This window comes from Triturus cristatus, chromosome 5_1, assembly GCF_964204655.1.
Source record: "Triturus cristatus chromosome 5_1, aTriCri1.1, whole genome shotgun sequence".
NCBI classification, from domain to species: domain Eukaryota; kingdom Metazoa; phylum Chordata; class Amphibia; order Caudata; family Salamandridae; genus Triturus; species Triturus cristatus.
This window is the reverse complement of record NC_140587.1, coordinates 31,566,383-31,592,326: the sequence shown is the minus strand read 5'-3', so window position 1 is coordinate 31,592,326 and position 25,944 is coordinate 31,566,383. Positions and strand designations below refer to the sequence as shown.

General features: G+C 41.9%; 1 protein-coding gene across 4 annotated transcripts in view; it reads right to left on the bottom strand.

The window, feature by feature from the left end:
- Positions 1-25,944, bottom strand: part of LOC146830011 (GTPase IMAP family member 9-like) — a 114,302-nt gene that overhangs the window by 4,182 nt on the left and 84,176 nt on the right. The gene's annotated exons all lie outside the window — the stretch shown is intronic.

The window sequence follows — 25,944 nt, the reverse complement described above, 5'->3', positions numbered from 1 at the left end:
GAAGACATATTCATATGGACACAGGAAGTAACAATGCAAATAGGTCTCGCTTATGTGAGTTAGAGCTATTGATATTGCAAATGGCAATATTTTTTACCTATACGTTTTTTTTTGGGAGTGAATGTATGTAGTGTGCAAAATCCCTTGGAAAGGTCCTGCACTTCGTAATAAATATATTGAAAAAGATGCAAAGTGTGGATTGTATCAACAATTGCTTGGCAAGTACCTCATGGGTGAAGTGTCGCCACACATGCACACTGTGGTGCTTTACTAATGCAAAACTCTTTAATAAAAGTAGTGCTTACAGACTAACCAACGCGACCGGGATCGGAGCATGTGAATCCGAATCCCGGCTTCTCTTTCATTTTCTAGACTATTTTACGCACTCTCCTGTGTCTTGGTTATCCCCCAAACACTGGAAGGCAATGAAGTTTGCCAAGGGGGCAGGGGAGCTTCGGGAGTACATGAAAATGTATTCATTGCCTAGTTGTCAAAGGTCACCCGGTGCTATTAGTGTCGAGATTTCATTAAGATATTAAGAGTACTTTTCTTGCATCAATGAGAAAATCAACATTAACTAAACAAAATGCCAGAATGTGAGTCAGTTTTTACAGTGTTTTAGACAGTACTGGTTGCTTAGTTTTATTGCATTATTTTTTGTATTAACTCTTTTACACATCATCCAAAGTAGGTTATCTAACCCCAAAGCCCAGAGTTGTTAAATGACCCGTAGAAGGGAGTGTTTTACAGTTGAGCAAATGTGTCCAAATGTGATTTTGGTAGTGCCATGGAATGATCAGCCAATGAGGTACTCGATGAGCAGGTATTTAACTACACATTCAAAACGTACGGTATTGTGGCTGTTTGTTTGTACACAACAACCTCTCTGAATGTGTTTATTAACACAGAGCTTCATCTACCAGACAGTGCTCACAGAGTGGCGACTAAAGCACAGAACAAAATGTATTCATTTATCCTGAGTGTGAAAGCACCCGGAAGGCTTAGGTGCCCGCCCAGAGAGGCTAGGGATCCCAGTGCTTATACAAACTCTGCTGTGCTCCTCTGCACCAGCAGGGCACAGTTTAGAATCTGCCGCTTCTGCTAAGAATAGTTGAGGGGGATGAGGTTGGGGCATGCGGGAGTTGCCAGCAGATTTCTATGTTATTGAAAGTGATGATTCTGAGGTGAGGCAATGGAGACTGACTTTGTCTGTTTGTCTGCACCAGTCTATTTCTCTACCATCTACCAGGCTCACTGTCATGTATCCACTCATCTCTCTTTGTTAGAGGTGCGCAAGCCAATATATTAATTAACAGGTAGTGCCAGCCGGAGACGGGCCAAGCGTATACGAGCCAATGGGCGAGCCATGAAAATGATCGGCATGTTAATCATACAGTAAACATGATGTAAATGTGCGATAAGGTCTCTTCAGAATTCAAAAAGTGCTTTTCTTTAGCGCGTCATCTCAGTACAGAAGATTATAGCACTGAATTGAGAGGAAGTTATTAAAAGTGCTTGTTTTAAGCATCAGTTAAAACACTGCCGCTCCTTCTGCCTAACAACAATGCCATTTGTGAACTAAGAGGCGTCGGTTGCCATGCATACCCCGAATGTTGCCTAGAGTCTTATTATATTTAGAGTAACATTAAAAGCGAGAAGTTTTTGTACAGCACGCATCTTGAAATGGCATATTTCAAGTTGTCAATAATAAAGATGAAAATGAAAGTGCCGGCAGGCAAGAAAACACAAACAGGAGTGGGGGGAGGGTGGGGAGGGTGAGAAGTCACAGACTGAGGGAGGGGGCTGTGGGGTGGGAAGACAGGGAAGAAAATGGTCTTAGGAGTAAAGGGGCCAATAGCCGTGGAAGGATACATATGAGGAATGAGGAGGGACTAACAAGCCTCAAACCAATCGGAAGGCAGCATTTAAGACAAAAGCCAATGGGCAGAGAGTGGGCGGAGCTTCCATGAAGCTTCCACACTACAGTATATACTGCATGTCTCGCAAAGCGACGGCAGCGCATTTGCGCTGCAACACTAGGCGAGACCGAAAAATATGAACTTACTTTTGAAACCGCACAAATCATCCCATCGTGAAGCAAAAGACTTGTCAGCAGTGAACATCACAGCCGTTCCTATACAAGATGGTATAGTTTGTTACAAAACGGATTATGATATATTCGGTCCGTCGAAACTGTTGAAGATTCCACACTTATTTAAGATTTCATTAAGTGACTTTATTAACGCTAGTATCCATTCTGATGATGGAGACTTTGAGACTGTTAATAACATGATGTCTGATCTAGAAAGATCTGCTGCATTCTCTAACCATGAATACTTAGAGGGTTCAACAGACTATGAACAGCTTTTTTGTTACAACCACTATGGTCATCATTTCTTGCATAGATCTGCAACACCTAGAAATGTATTTATGTATAACCAATGGGAACATTGTCCTACACCACCAAGGGGTAGCTCACAAACGTTTGCAATGAAGTTTCCATATTTTTCAGGGTACAATACATCCAATCCGGACACGTTTCACTTAAAAAATGTGAACAAAACAGGAATGAAAAATAAGTTAACTAATACAAAACAGATTTATTCTGCAGCCTTTATTGCCCAACTGTCTAGACAAGGTTTCGACTTTTGGAAAGACAAAATTGACACAAACTCTGGTTGCTCTGCCCACAGACACGAACATTTGTCAAGAAAGATTCCTGAACAAGATACAAGGTTTAACAATCAATAGGCCAGACCCACGCTATGTTCAAAGACAGCATCCAGGGGTAGTAACAACATACAGTGTAGGAAAATTATGCCTTTATTGGCTGCAGACATCTACACTAGAGGATGTGAAAAAACACTTATCTTGACTTAAAGAAGGCGCAGACCTTAGGGATTTCTTGCTAGGTCCAAGAAAACCGCGTCAAAAACGTTTCATATATGCCGGCATCTATGCTGCTTATAATGAAATATGGAAGGTTACCCAAGCAGACGCTGCAGAAAGAATACGAGAAATTGATCGTATTCATTTAGAGATCTCTTGCTGTGATCGACACTGGGTTAACGACTCTGTCATCCAGGATATATTCATTGGGCAACATTGTATCCTCTGTTATAGACATTGTGGAACAAGATCTGGTCATGCTGCGTCAAGGCCAGTCCCAATTACGTTCTATTCTGTTATTAGGCTAGATGCTACAAAACTTGCAAGCAGGCTATGTGCCTTGCCATTTCAGCAACACGTCTTCTCTGTTTTCTAATTACAATCTCACTGATAAACAGATTGAACTGGCACAACGAGGAGCGAAGTATACAGTGCTGAGCATTAAAACAACTGGAAAAATTGCCATTTACAGCAGCAGAAAAAAAAAAGCTACAGAATGGATCATTCATGGCAAAATAACTCTGCCTGTTACATTTTCAGTATTGCCTTAAACACATGCCAGTAGGCATATATGAAAGGTTGGGTAAAGAAAACATCAGGACATCCTGGGATTTACCATCCACACAAAGATGTTGGAGTGGGGGGTTTGAAGTGTTTATTAGCGGTGCGCACTGTGAAAATACACTGAGCGGTTCACTCATACGTCGGGATATTAGTTTACAAGGGGCCTGTAGCGGGTCCACTGCAAATTTATCCTGCCATCTGCAAGGTTCACCGGCTACTGTGATTAATCCAATGTTTGGACAACTTTTAAATGGGAGTTACCTCTGGTTGAATGATCAGAGCTGTTGTGGCATGTTGCCAGGTATCCCATATCTGGTAACGGTTACTTCCAGGGTCACTTGCTGTATGCAAGTCTTGTTCCCCCAAATAGACACAGTCAGGGAGTTGCCTTTATGGCCTTCACTGAACATCTCCTCTATACGAATTGTTACTTTAAGCAGAATAAAAGCTATTCTTTTAGAACAAACCGTGCCTTTGACCTCGGCCAAAGAAACCTATGATCTGCAAGTTGCAAGGACTTCGGCTGAGATGCAGGCTCTGTTAAGGATAAATTGCCCTACACATTTCACAGAAATGTTGAAACTTATCTTAAACATGTCTGATACGAGGGGTATTGTGCATGTATTTAAGACCGTATATTCGGGACTGTTAACACCTTTTCAGGCAGTCCTTGGAATCATTTCAAACTTCATGCACTTGGTGTTTGGTGGTCTGCCGCTAATTCTAGCAATCGTCGCAGGAATCCTATTTTTATTCCTACTGCTACGCTATGGCAAGCCAATCCATCAGCGTAACTCATAGCACTTTGGAGAATGCTCTCCTGGAAAGGCAGTGTCGTGAGCGCATAGTACAACTATTGGGCTTACCTCATCTACGAGAACTAAACACCACATGATTTCTGTCGTTCAGACCAATCTGGCAAGATTGCATCTTACCTGTTCTACGCTGCCTCCTTTGCGGTGAAGAATGCGTGCTGGACATCTGTCTAACACTCCCATTAATCATGCCAACGGATATCGATACTCTGCTGGACCCGATAACGGCCCATGCTCTGTGTTCTACCCAGAGGCTTCCGATCCTGATGATGGCATTCATTGAGATCTCAGACGCAACATTCTACTGTTGAGGTACGAGATGGATCAACAGGCACACAGGTAACGTCGGCAACGAACACTGCTACTGACGATGCATCACATCTATGCGCAATTAGTCTTCTAAACGAGGTAATCGACATATCACCAACAACGGTAGACACATTTTTGTCTACAGGATTAGAAGATTTCATGTTTTCTCCAGCATCTTCAAATAACTTTTGATTTGGCTCACAGTGTACCATGTAATCTATGTATTTGGCCTTCATTTATTTAAAAACAAAAGACAAATTTTGGAACTTTCCTACGATCACTTTTGTGAGTATTGACTTTTTCTTTTATGGCTAGAACACTCTGCTAACAGTAGAACAATTCATAGAAATCAGACTTCTTTGAAACACTTCCAGGGACACATTGTCACCTTTCTTCGCATTTATGTAATCATGACATGAAATGGTTCCGAACATTTTTTTTTTCCTTCGGTAAAACTGGACCAGTTCATTACATATGTGTATATATTTCTGTTCATTCACTTAGCATTCACTGTAAATATATGCTTGGCAGGAAACATTGCTTTAATATGTACAGCACCTTTGCATTTTATGTCTAGCAAATTTTTAAACAAAGACTTCTTTTAGTATGCTTTTGCAAATGTTTTTAGTGAATATGTGATACTCAATTTTATATGTTTAGCATGTTTAGCATTTATCAATATCGATCATTCGTCAAAGAGTAGGTGTTGTGTTTCGATTTAGATGCCCGTACATAGGTTTCCCTAAATCATGTCCTTATATAGGCACAATTCGCATTGCCCCTATTTGGACATAGAGTCCCAGTCCTTATTTAGGCATTAACCATGCATGCTATCCAAATACAGGCATGGTCACCTACATCCATCCATCCCACATCACAACGAGTTCTTAGAAACCAGACCCTTAAGCCAGCGGGACTTTCCCTAGCTAGGATTATTGATTTCTCCAAGAACTCATCTATTATGCATGAACCACTATTCATTAGGGGGTTCATCCATGACGTCTTCCTCTGCCCGACTTTACATCAATGCTAGCATTCCTAAGCACCTTTCAGGTATAAATATACCTTCCCTTACCATGGCAAACCATGGCACGGCTCGACACAACTTGACTGCATGGTTCGTCACGCCAAGTTCGGAAGAGACCATATCCCGGCCTGACGCACTGACCAGACGCTGTCATCCCTGCACGCAGAGAATCCAGCTTCCAGTGTTCTGACTAACTTCGCGGGGTGATAGAGTTTGAGACCCGGAAAGAGATTCCCACCTCTCTCATTCTAAAGGTATGGAGCTGACTAGAACCTAGAGGGACTCTTGGCATACCATATTTAAACAGCACCTATTCTTACCTCGCACTACACTTAGGTTAGGTACACAGGGGTAGAGCTATTTAGAAGCATCAGACAAGTATTCACTTTTCAGCCTGTGTTATTTATGTATGTGTATATGAATGAATATATGTGATGGCTAAAAGACAATGCTACTGCAGTATTATTTCTTCTTACTGCTTACGCTGTGCGTATTATATTTTGCATACTGTCTAATGACTGTAACAGCTCATATCTTTACACGAGAAACAAGACTGTTCAATAAATCCTTTTTATTGAAACGCCCGTCTATCTATTTCTGTGTAACTCTGGAGAAACTAAGCATGCACGATTGACTGAGTAAATCTGTTACCTATTATTCACGATTCTGAGACGCGTTCCGATTCTAAGGGAAACAAAGTTTTCATGTTTATGCGGTTGTCAGAAACTAATCCCTTCTTGTTCATTCGAGAAGTTTCTAGTGACCTCTGAGTTAGCTGGCACATACGTGTAAGTAATTAAGTTTAATGTACTCAATAGGAGCATACTGACCTTAGCCCTATGCAAAAATTATAGTGTATATTATTCCATTGCGCAGATCCTATAAGGGAAATAGGAACTACACTACACGGGTATCTTGGTGGTGAGGATGCGACGTCAGGTCTTGAGATTTCAGTATCCTGGGGGGAGGAAGGGGCCCGGGGTGATGGGAGGAAGGGGAAAAATAAAGATCAGAAATGGGCATTAAGAAGCAAAATAATGGTCAGAAGTGAACAGTAAAAGTTAGTAAAAGAACAGAGGATGAGCAGAGTAGGTACAAACCGAACGCAGTACAGTGTAGCGGACTGCGGGACGAGGGTAACAGCAGGAAGAGGGAAGAAATTATCCAAAAGAGGCACAATAAAATGTCAGAAACAAACAGAAAGATTTAGGTCAGAAAGAGCAGAAAGAGGCAACAACATGGTCAGAAATGAATAGAAAAAGTCTGAAAACCAGCAGAAAATGAGCAGTAAGCGAGCCAAAGACGAGCAGAGGAGGCACAAACTGAAGGTAACAGAGGGCACTGGCCTGCAGGCAATCAAGCAGAAGCACCTTCACAGGGGGAGCTTGCACAAGGACCGGCTCCATGGGGTCACACTGTGGCCTCCTTTTTTAAGTAGGTCCTGGAGGGAGGGCAGGGAGCTGGGTCGAGGATGGAGCAAAACAGCGCAAAGAGGAAGGAACAAGCAGAAAGAGGAAATGTAAAGGTCAGAAATTAGCAGAAACAGGCAAAATAAAAGTCAGAAGTGAGCAGAAAAGAAGGCAGAAAATAAGCGAAAAGCAAGCAGAAAAGAAGGCTGAAAACAAGCAGAAAACAAGCAGAGGAGACACAAACGGAAGGCAGCAGAGGGTAGCGGACTGCAGGCAAGCTGGATATGGGATCTGTTGCAGAGGCAGGTGACACAAGGACCTGCTCAATGGAGTCACGCTGTGGCCTTCATTAAGTAGGTCCTGGGGGAGGGCAGCGACACTTGGTGACAGGAGGAGGGAAATAGCGGGAAGAAACAAGTAGAAATAAGCAAAATAAAGGTCAGAAACAAGCAGAAAGAGACACAATAAGGGTCACAAATGAGCAGAAAGAGGCAAAAGAGAGGTCTGAAACGAGCAGAAACAGGCAAAATAGGAGCCAGAAACAAGCACAAAGAGGCAAACTCGAGGTCAGAAAGAAGCAGAAATGGGCAAAATAAAGGTAAAAAACAAGAAAAAGAAGCAAAATAATGGTCAGAAATGAACAGGAAAAAGCGGTAAAAGTGCAGAAAACAAGCAGAGGATCCACAAACCGAAGGCAGTAGCAGGCTACAGGTAGGGGAAATGGCCGGAAGAAGGAAGAAATTAGCCAAAAGTGGCAAAAAAAAGCTTGGAAATGTGCAGAAAGAGGTAAATTCAATGCCAGAAATGAGCAGAAAGAGGCACAATAAAGGTTGGAATGGGGAAGAAAGAGAAAAAACTAGATGTAAGAAATTATCAGAAAGATTGAGGTCAGAAACGAGCAGAAAGAGGCAAAATAGACGTCAGAAACAGGCTGGAAGAGGCAACATAAAGGTTAGAACAAACAGAAAGAGGCAAGTTAAAGGTCAGAAATGAGCAGCAGAAAGGCAGAAAACAGGCAGAAAATGAGCAGAAAGCGAGCCAAAGACGAGCAGAGGAGGCAGAAACCGAAGTTAACAGAGGGCACCAGACTGCAGGCAATCTTGGCAGACGCACAAGGACCTGCTCCATGGGGTCACACTGTGGCCTCCATTAAGTAGGTCCTGTGGGAGGGCAGGGAGATGGGTTGAGGATGGAGCAAAACAGCGGGAAGAGGAAGGAACACGCAGAAAGAGGAAAAGAACAGGTCAGAAATTAGCAGAAAGAGGCAAAATAAAGGTCAGAAGTATGCAGAAAGCAAGTTAGAATATGAGCAGAAAGCAATTAGAAAAGAAGGCTTAAAACAAGTAGAAAAGAAGCAGAAGATGCACAAACGGAAGGCAGCAGAGGGTAGAGGACTGCAGGCAAGCTGGATAGGGGAACTGTTGTAGAACGAGTTGGCATGAGAACCTGCTCAATGGGGTCACGCTGCAACCTCTAATAAGTAGGTCCTGGGGGGAGGGCAGGGAGCTGGGTTGCAGAATCAGCGGAAAGAGCAAGCAGAAAGAGGAAATGTAAGTGTCAGAAATGAGCAAAAAGAGGCAAAATAAAGTTCAGAAGCGAGCAGAAAATAAGGCAGAATATCAGCAAAAACAAGCAGCAAATAAGGCAGAAAATGAACAGAGGAGGCACAAACCAAAGGCAGCAGGGGGTAGCAAACTGTGCGCAAGATGAACAGGGGAACTGTTGCAGAGAAAGATGGCACGAGGGCCTGCTCAATGGGTTGCGCTGCGGCATCCATTAAGTAGGTCCTGGGGGAGAGAAGGGACACAGGGTGACAGGAGGAGGGAGATGACAGGAAGAGGTAAGAAACGTGAAGAAATAAGCTAAATAAAGGTCAGGAATGAGCAGAAAGAGGCAAAATAGAGGTCAGAAATGAGCAGAAAGAAGCAATATAGAGGCCAGCAATGAGCAGAAAGAGGCAGAACAGAGGTCTGAAATGAACAGAAAGAGGCAAAATAGGGGCCAGAAACAAGCAGAAAGAGGAAAACAAATGTCAGAAGTGAGCAGAAAATGACAGAAAAACCAGCAGAAAGAAGGCAGAAAATGAGCAGAAAAAGAGCAGAGGAGGCACAAACTGAAGGCATCGGAGGGTAGTGGACTGCTGGAAAGCTGGGCAGGAAAACTGTTGCAGGGGGGCTGGCACAAGGACCTGCTCGATTATAATTCTCATTGTAATGTACTTAAGGAGTGCTGCATGGATAAAACAAAAAAGCCAAGTCAAAAATGTGATGAGTACTTACAACAAAAAGACCAAATGATCAACTCTAATATAAATTAACCAGGCAGTGCATACAGTACAGTAAACCAAAACTTGTTCGCAAAAACCAAGTAAGTAAATTGATGATATGCCATTGTGCCCACCAGTAAACCAGGTAATTCGTAACTTTTAATTCAGGTGCCTAAAGTGCCACCAACATGATGTGGACCTAATAACAGAAACATTAAAAAAACACTTCTTACCTATAAACCATATGTAAACACACTTGATTGAGCCAGGACCACACATTATATATGTTGATAACAGTGCAACATCATTGGGGCCAAATTGTAAAAAAAATTGATCACATATTTTTTATGAAAAGTTGATCACCATCCTAGAAAACAATTAAACCTGAACGCAAGTGATTAAGATGGTCAAGATCATATTGCTATGAATTTATTATAGTACTTAAACCCATGCAATCACAAAAAAGATGAAAACATATATCTAGAGCATCAAATGACAACACAGCATCATGTAAACCAGCTTAATATAAAACTCTCAAATCATTTATTAGGAGTGCTTGAAAAGTGTATGCCTTAATAAAGAGTGAAGGGAACAAAAGTACAACCTTAATTGTGAATTAAATACATTTTGTCACTGATCCTTACTTAGACATATCAGTGAATTATTATTTAAGCATTAAAATATACAAAGAAGTAACACATAGAAACAATCACTTTAGGGCCGCCGCAACAAAAGAACTCCAGTGAATAAGTTGCACATAAGAAAACCTAAATAATATGTATGTGCTTCATCATGGTGAAACAGACAATATCACCAGAGTTAGAGATAACAAGATATTTCTATTATTTTGTTCAGTCCCATTAGTTGTAAAGTATCTTACAGTGTAATCTAGATAATTTTCCTCTATGAAAAGGTCTTCCGATTGTCAGTCTCCGGGGATGGTGTTACTAACTCCAAGACTTGGAATTTTAATTGGCTAGTATATGTTTATGTCCGTATGTAGACATGCTAGCCTTTTTATAAAGAGTCTGTATGTTTGCGCATGTTCTGTAATTCGTGTTTTTATTTTTATTTCAGTTTTTCCAATGTACAATAAGCTACATTAAGATTTTGATGAGTATAGGCAATTCCTTGTCACAAGTTGCTGAATGTTTTACGGATATCTTGAAGCCTGTATGTGAATGTGTAACATTATTCCCAATGATAACATTGTTACAATGAATGCAACAATCAGTAGATGGTTGTTTTTCTCCTGTACCTTTGTCATTTTCTTTACCCATTCTTAAAAATACTCGGAAACTGTTCCAGCCACTTTTTTCATCTACTTTAGATGAACATGCACAATTTCTGAATTCCTCCATCTGGTACAATAAACATATTAAACTCAATAATAAATATATTTTTTGGAAAGACTGGCTATCATGTGGTCTCAAATGGACTTATCAACTCTTTCAAGATGGCGTTTGCGTACCTTTTTCGGTATTGCAATCTCGCTTTTCTCTTACCTCCTCATTTCATTCAAGATATTTATCTTTAACAGCAGTGCTCCAATCCTCTTATAACTCTCGCTCCACATCTTCCACTTCTTCTCCTTTATCTCCTTTTACTACATAATTTCTAAGTAATTGCCCTTCAGCTTTCCAAATATATAAAAAATTAATGGATATCCCAATTTCCCATAATAAATCTGAGGTTGAATGTAGATGGGAATCTGATTTGGGTACATCTTTCCCTATCCCACTGTGGAACAAAATCTGGACTAAGGCAAGGAAGTCTTCTAGGGCAGCTAACTCTACTCAAACTTTATTTTTTATTTACAATAGATTACTCATCACCCCAGCTAAATTACATAAGATTGACCCTACTATACCTTCTTCTTGTTGGTCATGTTCTGTCCTGTCAGACAATTATGTGAGAATCACCAGGTGAGGGGCTTTGACACCACCCACATGTTGGGTGCCAGGAGCATGTGTTTTTATTCAGCAGACGTTGCGTGCTTTCATAAAAAAGTGATTGCCCTCTACTCAGCTAGGATTATTTTGTTTATTTATCCAAGTGCGTGAGTTTGGACTTTCAGGCACACATATGACATTATAATTTTATTAAAGTGTCTTACATAACTGCATAATTTATGGTGTTTTTGTTTCTCTGGCAGTCGCACAGATGGAAATAGGGCATTCATTAACTTATAGATATTTAGGTCTGGCTTAGCCATGGAATTCTCACCTGACCTTTTAACCTAGACCAAATTATTCTAGATTTAGTTGCTTCCACACAAATACGTATCTATTCCCATACTATCTATCATCCCTTTATAGCCAGACCTGTTGGCATTGCCAATACTTGCTTTGTTGTATACGACAAAAACACTCCTGGAAGTCATATTGTGATGGGTCTAAGGCACCCAGTGGGTCAAGGGGGAGGGGGGTGGATTTAATATCATGTGGTCTCAAATGGACTTATCAACTCTTTCAAGATGGCGTTTGCGTACCTTTTTCGGTATTGCAATCTCGCTTTTCTCTTACCTCCTCATTTCATTCAAGATATTTATCTTTAACAGCAGTGCTCCAATCCTCTTATAACTCTCGCTCCACATCTTCCACTTCTTCTCCTTTATCTCCTTTTACTACATCATTTCTAAGTAATTGCCCTTCAGCTTCCCAAATATATAAAAAATTAATGGATATCCCAATTTCCCATAATAAATCTGAGGTTGAATGTAGATGGGAATCTGATTTGGGTACATCTTTCCCTATCCCACTGTGGAACAAAATCTGGACTAAGGCAAGGAAGTCTTCTAGGGCAGCTAACTCTACTCAAACTTTATTTTTTATTTACAATAGATTACTCATCACCCCAGCTAAATTACATAAGATTGACCCTACTATACCTTCTTCTTGTTGGTCATGTTCTGCTGTATCAGCGGATCTTAAACATATGCTCTTTGAGTGTCCAAATTTCATACTTTTTGAATTCCAGTATGGCGTCAGATTAATATTATCTGTCATTCCCAAATCCCTTTTTCTTTTTCACACATTTTTCTAAGTAGTGTCTCTGAAGTCTGGTCTAAGTCTTTTCACATTATTGATCTCCTTATAGCGGTTGCGTTTCAGCAAATCACTAGATCATGGAAAGACACCTCAACAGTATCTTTTCAAGCATGGTGGTATGCTGTTTGTTATAACCATAGACTTGACAGGGCTTATGTGCATCCAGTCTCGCTTGCTATTAAAAGAGAATCTTTGTGTATGCCTGTTACTGAATTCTTAAATAGTCTGCTAAAAAAGTGCCTGTATCTAATCCTCGCACTGAAGAGGTTCCCAAACCCCCTTGAGTATATACTTGTTGTTTTACCTACAAACTATCTTATGGTTTTACATTGTTTCATTGTTTGTAGGAATTTGTTTTCATGCATAAATGTTACTTTTTTCTCATATTACACATAAAATGGATGTTCCCCCCCTCCCCCTTCTCTTTTTTCTATCTTTTTCTCCCTCCATTTTTTCTCTCTCTTTTCTCTCTCATTTTCCTTCCCATTTGTTATAATGCTGAATTATACATATATGTAATTTTTTGTTTACTGTATTTCATCTTATGTTTATATCATATAACTTCTCTTTTAAACTTAAAAGTAGATCTTTGTTTTGCCTTAGTGCCATAGAAAATCTCTTATGTTTCTTATCTAATGATAAACAGACTATAGTTTATCTCTGAATAAATCACTGAAAATCTTTTCAAACTGTAACATTTCCATTTGCTTGTTGATGATTCTCTTCATATTGAGATTCATAGGGGAAATCTTGGACACAAAAATGAATCATATGTTAGTAGTACATTCAGATTTTTTTAAATAGATCACTTCTCATAATTTTACTGTTCCATTCTATGGACTTTAAAATTATGTTTTCTGGGTATCACCAGGCTCTGAATCTCAACCTAATACTAAAACTTGATGTAAATCTTTTTCAGTGAATAGTTTGAGAAAAGGAAAATGAATTTTAATGGCTTAAGGTGCAAACCCTAAATGGTGCAATCCATTACTTCTGTTCGTTGGTATTCTGAAGTTCTTTAGACACTACCTGTTCGGAATACTCAACACATCCAGAAATGTGATTTGAGAAGTGTCAATGTAGTGTGGAAATTCTTTTGTTTGATGTTTAGGGTCCAATTTTGATGTCAGACAGAGTGCCACGACAGCGGTATGTCCAACATCTGAAGCCTTGGTCCAACCATCTCATTATGATGTGCAGCGTTCAGAGGCAGCAGACCGAGAGACCGACCTCCTGTCAGACCGTTGGTCGGAAGGCAATACCTTCAAATTGAGCGGTGCCTGCTCAGGCACAGCAACAGGGATTACACTGGCCATTCAGACTGCCGTTTCATGGGACTTTGTGGGCCTCTAGTAGGGCCCCTGTAACCCGTGGGCCTCTGCAATGGGACCAGGGGTGAATAAGTAGTGCCCCCAAACATCCATGCCCGGTGTTTGTACACATATGTTTTTCCATTGTGGCTTGTGCTGCGGCCCTTTCTGGACCGCAACACAAGCCTCAATGGAAAAAGTATGATTCCAACCACCTACACAGCGGTGTGGGACTTCCGACTACTTGTCAGTCAGTCCCAATTCCGTTACAATGCCATAATGAGCCTCTTAGTGTTGAGATCAAGAAATATTGTCTCCAATTTATTCAAAGAACACTATTGATCATTACTGTAAAATAAATCTGTCTCACATTTTGCCATAAAAATGCCGGGGGGCATAGAACCCATAGATGGACTTGTTCTTTTGAAGAAGAACCTCTTGTTTTATTGAAGATAACTGTGATGTAATGTAAAATGTAATCATTTTTTGTTTGCTCCAGCTGGTCTTTCCATAACATTGCCCCTTCTACAGGCTCTATGCCTTTAGCATGTAGTATTGAAGTCTAGAGAAAATTAATCTCAAAGGTGCATAGCCAATGATGTGTCTCAAATGTTATGTTTGTGAGTTTCTTGAAGAAATCAGTGGTATCTTATATACACGATCTCACCTCTTACGTAAATGGTTGTATATTGTTTGATGCTTGTGTACTTTTTGTGCCATGCATTATTTTGGTTTCGAAGTTACATGGCCTTATTGAGAGCCCGGTTGTGTGTGTGAAACTCTGTTCCTTGCTTTTTGAAAAACGAAATGTTTACTTGCTGGTTGTGTGTGTGAAACTCTGTTCATTGCCTTTTCAAAAACGAAATTTTCACTTACTGATCTTATTTGTGCTATTTGCACTACTTTGGGGGGACTGCTGCTGGGAATCGTTTTTTTATGCTGCTTTTAAAATTGACCTGCCATTGTCCTGAGTGTGCTCGACCCCTGTAGACGCTCTATCCGGTGTGTCTTCTTTCCCTCACTTCCTGTAGACGCTCTAGCCGGTGTCTTCTTTCCCTCAATTCCTGTTCAGACACCGGGTGAGCGCCATTTTGGTTGGCGCTTTAGCATTCTAGTGCAATAACGATCCTTCCCTCTTTAAATGGGAGACCCATGCAAACGCGCCTCAGATCAAATTGAGAGCCCGGTTGTGTGTGTGAAACTCTGTTCCTTGCTTTTTAAAAAACAAAATTTTTACTTGCTGGTTGTGTGTGTGAAACTCTGTTCCTTGTTTTTTTTAAAACGAAAATTTACTTGCTGGTTGTGTGTGTGAAACTCTGTTCATTGCCTTTTCAAAAATGAAATTTTCACTTACTGATGTTATTTTTGCTATTTGCACTACTTTGGGGGGACTGCTGCTAGGAATCTTTTTTTATGCTGCTTTTAAAATTGACCTGCCATTGTCTTGAGTGTGCCCGATCCCTGTAGACGCTCTAGCCGGTGTGTCTTCTTTCCCTCTCTTCCTGTTGAGACACCGGGTGAGCACCATTTTGGTTGGCGCTTTAGCATTCTAGTGCAATAACGATCCTTCCCTCTTTAAAAGGGAGACCCATGAAAGCGCGCAGCGCGCGCGCCGGATGCAAGCCCGTCTGCGCGCATCTGCGCACTGACCGTGCACAGTGCCAGTCATGCTGCGGGATCGCTCTCCCAGCCCCCACACCCTGCTAGTGTTTGCTATTCCAAGGGCCAACTTATGAGGCTGGGTGGGCAGAAGTCAGAGGTAGGGGTTAAGGCTGGGAAGGAGGGGGACCAGGCCTTGTGTACTGATGGCTCGCTGATTGAGGTAATGTGCGGTCTTGTGAATGCCAGGTCTCTAGTTAAACACTTTCAGGAAATACACATCCTGCTGGAATGTCACGACCTGGACGTACTTTTTATCTCAGAAACCTGGACCCGCACCGATTCTTTAGTTGAACTAGGACTTGCTTGCCCCCCTGGGTATAATGTATTTAACAAACCCCGTATATCAGGGAGAGGAGGAGGGTTGGGAGTAAACTTCAAAGATAAATGGAACTTCACCCCTCTTGAATTAGATGAGGCCGAAGGGTTCAAACTCCTGGGGTTTTCCTTAAGGGAAGCTCACGGTCATCTATTAACCGGTATGCTTTGCTACACACCCCCAGGAGGACCAAACTCTAAGTGATGTGCCCTGATTGATGTGGTGTGTAACCTGGCCTTGACACACTCTAAACTGATCATCCTGGGTGATTTCAACTTGTGGGCTGATGGCCCGCTGGACACGGCGTTTAAGGAATTGCCGGAAGCTTGCGCAAGGTTCGATATGCTCCAGCTGGTGTTGCAACCTACGCACCAGGGTGGACATATATTAGATCTACTGTTTGCCAATTCCAACATGGCTAAAATTACAGATGTTCTACCACTGTGCTGGACTGATCATAGTCTGGTAAACTTTAGGCTTACTCTGCCTAATGTGTGTTGTAAAATCTATCATCAGAGACAATATTGGCTGGGCAGAGAATGGGCCACATTGAGTAAGCTTAAAAATTCCTTGCATTGGAATGACTTAACAAAACAAAGAACTGGGGGTCTAGTCAAATCCTGCTGAATGAGCGGGAATGCAAAAAATAGAGGGCTAATAAGTCCCACAGAACAGAGAAGAGAGTAAAATAACAGAAGCAAGAAGAAGAAGAAGAAAGAGACAACCAGATGCAATCTAGAAGGACCTTAGAGTGGAATTATTGGATACCCATCAATTGTCTGTGTGATCAATCTTATCATCTGGTTATCCAATCCAAAATGAGATGCTTCTCTTGATCATAGAGAACATCTAAATGGGAGTGATTTCACTCGTGGATGGTCCAAGGTTGTCAGAGGATTGGAATGGGAAAACCAACCATAGTAGGATGATAGGACAATTGAAAGGAGTGCAGTGCTAACAAAAGACAGTGAAGTGGTGTATTAAAATAGAATTGCGAGAAAACACTACCAATTTAATACGTGTCTCGCATTCTAAATAAAACAACAGTGCAGAAAAGCAGTGTTAAACAAATAACTGCCGTGTAAAAAGGTCGACATGTTTCAGCCAAATGAGATACATTTACCCCTGCGGCTTTCTTCAGGACCTATGTTGTTATATTCTAGCTACTGCAAACAAGTGAAAATGTATAGTGATAAAAAGAATAGATAAAGACAAAAAAGTAAATTTATCTCACTATCATGAAAGAGTGGCACATTGTACCACCTTAGGTAAATCCTCCGTCTCAAAAGGATGCTGCGTGCATCTGTCAAGAAAGCAAATGGAGAATGTCTCAATCAAAAGAAATAGAAGTAGAAGTACTCTCATTGTTATATCCAAACCCAACATTATGTTAGAGGGCTTACCCGTAATGATCGGGGAACGGACCTCACCTCGCCTGGATCCTGACTCAGGACTAGGAGGCCCCGCTCTGTATAAAAGAGAAAATGAACTACCAATATCTGAAGAAAAATCATAGAGCACTTGATGTATCTTCAAAAAAAGGGGTGTACTAGTGTGGTAGACTACTAGTAACAAGTATTGGTAGAGTAAAAAATAGAGTAAAAACACACATGTGTCGTTTCGAGCGAAGAGACCCACACAAATACTCTCCGACAGAATGTCATAAGCTCAAGGGAGAGACTATATGTCAAGATACATCAAACGTAACATTCCTTGCCTGATATACCAGCCCCTACAACTGTCCAACAGTTGTAGTTGTGGAAGAGTTTGCACTGTGATGTTAGAGGCATGGGGGAATCAATAACTAAGTATGACAAATGCTTCCATGGCTAGTGTGAAATCTCGTATGGAAACTCTTAACAAAGAAAAGAGGGAAAAAGGGTCTCATGACCTCGTTGTCTAAAGAAAGTGCAGCAAGAGTGCCCAGTGTTATCTTAGAATAGGGCTCAGAACAGTCGGGCGGGTGCTCACCTCTCCGTCGTTACCTCGTTGTGGCTGCAGAGTCAGGAGGGAGGTAACCCGGACTTCCAAAGCGGCGTTCTTATAAAGCCGACAAACCTCGTAGGTTTCAAAACGCGAGAAAAAACTGACTTGTCCGTCATCACCTGTTACCGGAAGAGCAATCCGGACTACAGGGTGACGTCATAATGGAGGCTTGTGTAGTTTATTTTGTATCTCTGGATTGCCTGCTCAAATGTTGATTCGCGCGTACCAAATTAGACTGGAAGAGTAACCATAAATATCTTAAAGATCAGCAGGACCTGTGCATGCGGCCACGAGAAGCGTCATATCTTGGAAAAATCGCAGTGTATGATATTAATACATGACGATAGTAGAGGTGTCTAAGACTACAAGATGACGTCACGATGGGGGCGTCTGTAGTCCGTTAACCGCGCTAGAGATATGCCTCGCGCTATAAGCTGCAAATACAAAGCATAGGGAGATCGCACCATCACATACATTATAAAATGTCTAGTTTGCGGGTGTGAGGATGTTATATAGTGTAATAAAGCTCTGTTTTGAGTATATCAGTGTATATTCTATCTCTGGAATTTCGGTGTGCAGAAGCCTCGTTGTTTAGTGTGGAAATACAATCTAAACAACATAATCACCTTTTTCTAATGTAGATATTAAAAAAGTGTTATAGTATATTATTCCAAATGACCAGGGACTGTCCTATAACAACTGAGGCCACATACAGGTTCCAAAGTAATAAGGCACACTGAACGAGGGAAAAAGGAAAACACAACCCATTTTATATGGTGGTCCATGGAATTTCATCATTTAGACCCCTGACATCACTATGTAATCTAAACACCCATTTCTGTTCTTTCGTGAAGAGGTATTTAGTGATGTCAACAATGTGTGATGGTATCAGTGGTTTTTCGAGCACTGTCCAGAGAAAGCCTTCTGCTTTGTGATCTTTTTCAATGAAATGTCTGGTTAATTTGGTAGTTGATCTCTTACATCTGAAGGAACTCTTATGTTCTACCATACGGGTCCTTACTTTCCGGGTTGTCATACCCACGTACTTGCATTGGCACGGACAAGTGATTAGATAAATTAGATTGTCACTGTTGCAATTGGTAAACCTCTTTTGCAACCAGGGTCTGTTGGTGCCTATATCGATAGAGGTGGTGTGTATCGTTTGTGGGCAAATAGAGCAATTGCCGCAGGGGAAGTGGCCAGTCACTGCGGGGAGCTCCCATAATGTGCCTACCGCTCTTTGAGGAAGGGTTTTCGGGCGGGTATGTACTAAACGGTCTCGTATGTTGCCAGATCTCTTGAAGGAGAACAAAGGAGGTGCCAAAGATCCATCGCATGAGGACAGAATACGCCAATGTTTTCTGACGCTTTTTTGTATCTTGTTAGCCATTGTGCTAAACGTAGTAACAAACGTCATGCGTTCAAGTATGGGTTTCTCAAAAGCAGGTTCCAGGAGTGCCTCACGATGATTGTTAGTAGCCCGCTTTAATGAGCGTTTCACTAATCTTGGAGGATATTGTCTAGAGACCAGTTGTTCCGTAAGGGCCTCAGCATGTTTCCTAAAGGTATTCACAGTCGAACAGTTCCTATGAACTCGCAGGAACTGTCCAAAAGGTAAATTATCCCTTAATGATTTAGGGTGTTGACTGTCGTATCGTAATAAAGAGTTACGAGACATAGGTTTACGATAGAGCTCGCTTTCTAAACCTGTAGGAGTGACAAAGATGGACAGGTCTAAAAAGGCTAACCTTTTGTCATCAATTTCGACCGTGAACTTTAGGAACTGGTTTCTGGTATTGAGCCATTGATGGAAAAGAAGGATAGACGCACGGTCACCTCTCCAGACCACCAGCACATCATCAATATAGCGTTTCCACAGTCGGATAGACTCAAGAAACGGATTGGTGGGATTGAAGATGTGTTGCTGTTCATAGGAATGGACATAAAGATTGGCCAGACTAGGCGCAAAAATACTGCCCATACTGGTCCCGGAGAATTGTAAGTAGATCTGGTCTTCAAATTTAAAGAAGTTGTCTTTCATGGCAAGTTTAGCTAATGCCATAATGAAATGTACAGGGGTAATGGAGTTCAGTTCGGTTTCATGTAGAATTGCAGATACTGTGTCCAAAGTCTCATCTTGGGGGATGGAGGTATAAAGCGCCTCTACATCAAAAGAGACTAGTAGATCCGTGTTGGTATCAAAATCAATGGTGGGTAACAGACGTAATACATCTTTCGTATCTTTGAGATACGTGGGCATCTTGCTGACAATAGGTCTCAAAAAATGATCCACAAAAGTAGACAGAGGTTCCAGTATCGCTCCTTGACCCGAAATGATGGGTCTCCCAGGCGGTGGTCTTTGTGCTTTATGTATTTTCGGTAAAGTGTAGAAATATGGCATGATGGGGAATTTGGTTTGTAAGAACTGAGACTCTTTTGCAGTAATCCAGCCTTCGCAGAGTGCCTCCTCCGCCATATCACTAATAGTTCGCTGTAGTCTATTAGTGGGGTCTTCCGCTAGTGGTAAGTAGAAGCGGCGATCTTCCAATTGTCTAAGGCATTCAGTCCTGTAATCCGATGTGTCAAGAATCACTATAGCACCACCCTTGTCCGCTGGTTTGATGGTAATCAAAGGGTCTGCGGACAGGTCTCGAAGGGCTCTTTGTTCAGCCAAGGGCAAATTGGTGTATGTGGATTTGTGGCTACTACAAAGTAAGGTGACATCTTTCTGAACTGCTTCTTCAAAAGTTAGGACTGCCGGCGGAACTGTATGAATTGGAGGATTGAACACTGAGCGTTTCTTAAGGCCGGTGTTCATATCAGTTTGATCGTCTTCGGTCAGTTCCTTGTCTTTGAAAAAGTAATGTAGTCTGAGTTTACGAAAGAATTGTGCTAATTCGCACTGTGTCTGAAAAGGGTCCCCATCAAAGGTAGTGACAAACCCAAGGCCTCTGTTCAGAACTGATTCTTCATCCTTAGTGAGTATCTTTGAACTAAGATTTACAATCAGGTCTGGTGGGGGCTGTGGACAGTTCCTGCGAGTTCGTAGGAACTGTTCGACTGTGAATACCTTTAGGAAACATGCTGAGGCCCTTACGGAACAACTGGTCTCTAGACAATATCCTCCAAGATTAGTGAAACGCTCATTAAAGCGGGCTACTAACAATCATCGTGAGGCACTCCTGGAACCTGCTTTTGAGAAACCCATACTTGAACGCATGACGTTTGTTACTACGTTTAGCACAATGGCTAACAAGATACAAAAAAGCGTCAGAAAACATTGGCGTATTCTGTCCTCATGCGATGGATCTTTGGCACCTCCTTTGTTCTCCTTCAAGAGATCTGGCAACATACGAGACCGTTTAGTACATACCCGCCCGAAAACCCTTCCTCAAAGAGCGGTAGGCACATTATGGGAGCTCCCCGCAGTGACTGGCCACTTCCCCTGCGGCAATTGCTCTATTTGCCCACAAACGATACACACCACCTCTATCGATATAGGCACCAACAGACCCTGGTTGCAAAAGAGGTTTACCAATTGCAACAGTGACAATCTAATTTATCTAATCACTTGTCCGTGCCAATGCAAGTACGTGGGTATGACAACCCGGAAAGTAAGGACCCGTATGGTAGAACATAAGAGTTCCTTCAGATGTAAGAGATCAACTACCAAATTAACCAGACATTTCATTGAAAAAGATCACAAAGCAGAAGGCTTTCTCTGGACAGTGCTCGAAAAACCACTGATACCATCACACATTGTTGACATCACTAAATACCTCTTCACGAAAGAACAGAAATGGGTGTTTAGATTACATAGTGATGTCAGGGGTCTAAATGATGAAATTCCATGGACCACCATATAAAATGGGTTGTGTTTTCCTTTTTCCCTCGTTCAGTGTGCCTTATTACTTTGGAACCTGTATGTGGCCTCAGTTGTTATAGGACAGTCCCTGGTCATTTGGAATAATATACTATAACACTTTTTTAATATCTACATTAGAAAAAGGTGATTATGTTGTTTAGATTGTATTTCCACACTAAACAACGAGGCTTCTGCACACCGAAATTCCAGAGATAGAATATACACTGATATACTCAAAACAGAGCTTTATTACACTATATAACATCCTCACACCCGCAAACTAGACATTTTATAATGTATGTGATGGTGCGATCTCCCTATGCTTTGTATTTGCAGCTTATAGCGCGAGGCATATCTCTAGCGCGGTTAACGGACTACAGACGCCCCCATCGTGACGTCATCTTGTAGTCTTAGACACCTCTACTATCGTCATGTATTAATATCATACACTGCGATTTTTCCAAGATATGACGCTTCTCGTGGCCGCATGCACAGGTCCTGCTGATCTTTAAGATATTTATGGTTACTCTTCCAGTCTAATTTGGTACGCGCGAATCAACATTTGAGCAGGCAATCCAGAGATACAAAATAAACTACACAAGCCTCCATTATGACGTCACCCTGTAGTCCGGATTGCTCTTCCGGTAACAGGTGATGACGGACAAGTCAGTTTTTTCTCGCGTTTTGAAACCTACGAGGTTTGTCGGCTTTATAAGAACGCCGCTTTGGAAGTCCGGGTTACCTCCCTCCTGACTCTGCAGCCACAACGAGGTAACGACGGAGAGGTGAGCACCCGCCCGACTGTTCTGAGCCCTATTCTAAGATAACACTGGGCACTCTTGCTGCACTTTCTTTAGACAACGAGGTCATGAGACCCTTTTTCCCTCTTTTCTTTGTTAAGAGTTTCCATACGAGATTTCACACTAGCCATGGAAGCATTTGTCATACTTAGTTATTGATTCCCCCATGCCTCTAACATCACAGTGCAAACTCTTCCACAACTACAACTGTTGGACAGTTGTAGGGGCTGGTATATCAGGCAAGGAATGTTACGTTTGATGTATCTTGACATATAGTCTCTCCCTTGAGCTTATGACATTCTGTCGGAGAGTATTTGTGTGGGTCTCTTCGCTCGAAACGACACATGTGTGTTTTTACTCTATTTTTTACTCTACCAATACTTGTTACTAGTAGTCTACCACACTAGTACACCCCTTTTTTTGAAGATACATCAAGTGCTCTATGATTTTTCTTCAGATATTGGTAGTTCATTTTCTCTTTTATACAGAGCGGGGCCTCCTAGTCCTGAGTCAGGATCCAGGCGAGGTGAGGTCCGTTCCCCGATCATTACGGGTAAGCCCTCTAACATAATGTTGGGTTTGGATATAACAATGAGAGTACTTCTACTTCTATTTCTTTTGATTGAGACATTCTCCATTTGCTTTCTTGACAGATGCACGCAGCATCCTTTTGAGACGGAGGATTTACCTAAGGTGGTACAATGTGCCACTCTTTCATGATAGTGAGATAAATTTACTTTTTTGTCTTTATCTATTCTTTTTATCACTATACATTTTCACTTGTTTGCAGTAGCTAGAATATAACAACATAGGTCCTGAAGAAAGCCGCAGGGGTAAATGTATCTCATTTGGCTGAAACATGTCGACCTTTTTACACGGCAGTTATTTGTTTAACACTGCTTTTCTGCACTGTTGTTTTATTTAGAATGCGAGACACGTATTAAATTGGTAGTGTTTTCTCGCAATTCTATTTTAATACACCACTTCACTGTCTTTTGTTAGCACTGCACTCCTTTCAATTGTCCTATCATCCTACTATGGTTGGTTTTCCCATTCCAATCCTCTGACAACCTTGGACCATCCACGAGTGAAATCACTCCCATTTAGATGTTCTCTATGATCAAGAGAAGCATCTCATTTTGGATTGGATAACCAGATGATAAGATTGATCACACAGACAATTGATGGGTATCCAATAATTCCACTCTAAGGTCCTTCTAGATTGCATCTGGTTGTCTCTTTCTTCTTCTTCTTCTTGCTTCTGTTATTTTACTCTCTTCTCTGTTCTGTGGGACTTATTAGCCCTCTATTTTTTGCATTCCCGCTCATTCAGCAGGATTTGACTAGACCCCCAGTTCTTTGTTTTGTTTTTTCATATTGCAGATTTAGGGGATTAGAACTGAGGCAGGTCACTAAACTCTCCCTTAGACCCTATCAAAATTTTTTTTAGTGCATTGGAATGACTTAGACAGCCTGAACCCCAGTAGGTCGGTGGACTGGAATTACCAATTCCACTGTGTGCAGATCCGAGACAGGCTTGATAAGCATATTCCTTCAAAGAAGCTAAAAAAGAGAGAGAAACCCTCAGCCCCCTGGTTTAACGAGGAATTGCGAGCACTCAGGATGGGCTGTAAAGTGGCTGAAAAAGTCTGGAGAAAAGGATATTGCGATTCAGATAAAAATACTTTTAAGAATCAACTTAAGCTGTACAAAAACACTATAGCGAAAACTAAAGCCGAGTATTTTGCTAATATCATTCTTCTAGCAGCTAATAGCACCAAAGCTATATTCAGCTTAGTAAAGAGTCTGTCTAAATCGGACTGTGCTAATAACAAAATTCCTGTTACTCAAGCTTTATGCGATGAGTTAGCATCCTATCTGGAGGATAAAATCGACAAGATAGTTAGGGATTTTGATCCACCAACAGCGGTGGAAGAACCTGAGCCTCAGTTGTCCAATGCTGAGCAGTGTTCTCTGCCATCACCAGACTCTAAGCCCAGCAACCCTACCATTTTAAAACCCTGCCAGCATACTCTGGATTGCTTTCGCATTCCGGACGAGGAAACATTTGATACCTTAGCCAGGGGTGTCTCCTCTGGGTCCCCCCAGGACCCCCTGCCGCACAGAATCTGGAAGGAATACGGAGCCGAGCTCTTTCCCTATTTATGACAGATCTGTGGTCTATCCTTGAGTACGGGGGAGGTCCCTAAAAAATGGAAGGAAGCAGTTGTGACCCCTCTTCTAAAAAAAACATGCTTGACCCCAGGTGTGTGGCCAACTATCGGCCAATTCCTTTATTGCCATATCCTGTTAAAATTCTGGAACGCATCGTAAGTGAGTGTCTATCCCAGTATCTTGAGGAGTATCCGCTCCTTGACGAGATGCAATTTGGCTTTCGCCCCAAGCACGGTACTGAAACAGCACTTGTTACCATACTTGATGATATGAGGATGCAGGCAGACAGTGGTCAGTCAGTGATCTTGGTGCTGTTGGACATGTCAGTGACTTTTAAACCACGGTATACTGTTGGAGAGACTTAAAGACCAGGGTGTGACCGGTCGCACCCTTGACTGGCTTTGTTCTTATCTAACAGACAGGACACATACAGTGTGCCTTCAGCCGTTCTCTGCTAACAAGTCTTCCTTACGACAGGGGGTCCCGCAGGGCTCAGGGATTAGTCCTGTGCTCTTTAACATCTATTTGAAGCCTCTCATTCCGCTTATTAGATCTTTTGGAGTGGAGGTGGTGAATTACGTGGATGATACCCAGCTCGTGTTTTCCTTGGAAGGGAATGATTCCATTTCCTTGGAAAGATTTCACGAGTGTATGACTAGCACCACGAAGTGGCTTAAGAAGAACTGGTTACAATTTAACAGCTCTAAAACGGAAGTGGTCCTGTGTTCTTCCAGAAGTTCTGATCAGCCTGTTTTACCCATCTTTCAGCTGTCCCCTACTGGCGCACCTATTACCCCTTCTAGCCTAGTACGCAATCTGGGGGTGATGGTGGATCAGGATCTCCAACTGAATTCTCAGGTTAACAAAACGGTTGGCACTTGCTTCTCGCTAATCCGAGTGCTGAGAAAGATTTCTTGCCCAACTCTGCCACAACGCAGGTTGTGAGATGCGTAAATCTCAGCAGACTTGATTATTGCAACTCTCTATATCTGGGTGCGCCTAACACCCTTATCGGGAAGCTGTACAGAATACAGGCCTTTGCATCGAAACTCGCTTTAAATAGGCAGCGAGGGACCTCAACCACATTAGCCTTGCGAGATTTGCATCAGCTGCCGATCCACCAGCGAATTCAATTCAAAGCTCTATGCACTGTCTTTAGGTCAGCTCATGGAATGGGCACTAAGAACCTGCAAAGAAAATTCAGCTGGTATTCTCCAACTAGAAACCTTTGTTCTGCTTCTGCATTTCTGATGAATGTAGTCAGGTTCAGGCGGTCCAGAACAGGTGGCAGATCCTTCTCTGCCGTTGCTTCTCAGCTTTGGAACACTCTCCCTTTGGATCTACGTCAGGTCTAAAGTCTTATGGATTTCGGCAAAAAGTTTAAAACCTTTTTATTCCCTAGGCTGGAGTAATTTTTCCCTCTGATATTATCTCTCTTTTCCTCCCTTCCTGTGTCACACCTCGGCTGCCCCCATTAACTTCTGGTGGGGACTCTCCTCTT